Source organism: Pundamilia nyererei, unplaced genomic scaffold, assembly GCF_000239375.1.
Source record: "Pundamilia nyererei isolate P.nyererei 1_Seehausen unplaced genomic scaffold, PunNye1.0 scaffold00061, whole genome shotgun sequence".
NCBI lineage: Eukaryota > Metazoa > Chordata > Actinopteri > Cichliformes > Cichlidae > Pundamilia > Pundamilia nyererei.
In genome coordinates, this window is record NW_005187462.1 from 2567191 (window position 1) to 2569144 (window position 1954).

Consider the following 1954-nt stretch of genomic DNA (forward strand, 5'->3'; position numbering starts at 1 on the left):
TTCAACTCAGAGTGTTTCTTTTTGTTATTATTTTTTAAGAGTCCAAAATGTTCAAAATGTGTTCATCACATAAATAAAATTGAGTTTCTCTGTAGACCTTCATGGATTTCATAAGCAACACACTACAGTTTCTTATACAAAGCATGAGGTAAAAACCATCTATATACATCAGTGTTATCTTCATTTTAGATGTCAGAAAGTATGTGCGGTGTTTTGGGTCCAAATGTGTCTGTGGGTGTTAAAGGCGGCTGCTCTAAACACTTCTTCACGTTCATGTTGTGCTTGTAGCAGCGAGTGACTCCTCTCAAACGGTTCTGGTGCCAGTTTGTCATCGTGCTCACCAGCATCACTCATAATAATGAGACTGTCCCATATTTGGGATCTGACTTATTCCCGAGAATTCTGCTGTGAGACTAAAGAACAGACGTGATGATGAGAACCATCATCAGGTAAAACGAGAGCGCTGCAGTCCCGCTGTTTGAATCACAGCAGCATGCTAGCATGCTCAAACCATTGAGTCAAAGTCCCGCGAGTACAATCATCTTTACCGTCTTACTATTAAATGTCATCTTTACAAATACAGATATACAGAGCGCACAACCAAACACAAACTTCCTTCTAAATTCAGGAATTTCATGTGAAGAAAGTGGTGACCTCGCGGTACTTAAAGAAATCAGGAACCAGCATCACTGCGACGCACCACGCTACACGCTTACAGCCTTAGTGCTGCTGTTGGGCTGACGGCTAAACACTTTAAGGCTGTGCCAGCTGGTGATGACAGCGGCCTTCACTTTTTGATGAAGGGGCAAATTTCTTGATTGTGCTTTGTTCAGCGCCCCACAGCTGTGAAACCAAACTCTCAGGCTTAGTAAAAGTTTGATGTATGAATCGCTGAATTGGTTGCACCCTAAATCCAAAAGGCAATTTCACTCATTTCACTTCATTTTGAATTTTCTTTCCTCTTTGAAATAGTTTTTTGTCCCATATTCATCTTTATACCCTCTCACACACACAGCCTGATATGGTCCTTCCAGAATGAATCGTCGTGTGACCAGAATCATCTTCCCTCCCTTTCTGCTGTTTCAGGTCATCTTACAAAGGACACATTTATTTATCTTTTTGTTGAATCTGCTGTTGTATTTGTGTACTTGTAGTGTCATGTTGTAACATGTGTCTATTTGTGTTTTAGGTCACCTTCAAAATAAGATGCTTTTTTCAGGAGGCTACCTCGTCAGTGATGAAGCCTCGCGATGTTAGCTTACTTTATGACTCTGCTGATTAGACTGGTGTAATATTTCTAAGCCAAGTTCTACATTTATTATTAGAGAAGCATAAATATGATCACAAAAATGAAAAAACAAACCATTGTTAGTCTTCCACAGGCTAATAATCGACTGCTGTTTATTTCTGATACTTGAAGGAAACTAAAGCATAGCATCGATATTACTTCGAGCTACGCTTTCTGCGAGTACCAGTGCTTCTGTATTACCGCTGACATCGTCTTGCTTCCATTTTGACTGACTGCAGTTAGTTTGAAGACTTAATAAAAGCCCAGCAGGCAGGAGGAGAGGCGCTAAACAAAAGGACTTACAGATGAGAAAATGGTGCAGCCTGAGAACCGCAGCCTGCGTTCTCCTGCATGTTTTTCACATTTTTAAACACACTTCCTACATCGTTCACAGTTTAACGTTTGTTGTTTCACAGAGAGCCGCTTCTATAGAAAGTAAAACAGGCCTGAGTGTGGTCGGCTGGGTAAACGGGGGTTAAACATTTCCGCAGTAGAAGTGCGGAGCGGCTTATGTGCTTGGCACCAGCAGAAAAGTTGTGTGGAGACACAGGAAATTGTTCTCCAACAGAAAGCAATTAATCCTGTTTCGAGGTCCTCTTTGTAGTACACTTAATCTTAGCTGGAGGACAGATGATTGAAAACTGCAGAGAGGCAGAGTGCGTGTGT

General features: G+C 41.4%; 1 protein-coding gene across 1 annotated transcript in view; it reads right to left on the reverse strand.

Moving 5' to 3' along the window:
• The window catches only part of LOC102201335 (cadherin-2-like), a 100705-nt gene that overhangs the window by 12559 nt on the left and 86192 nt on the right, over positions 1–1954 (reverse strand). The gene's annotated exons all lie outside the window — the stretch shown is intronic.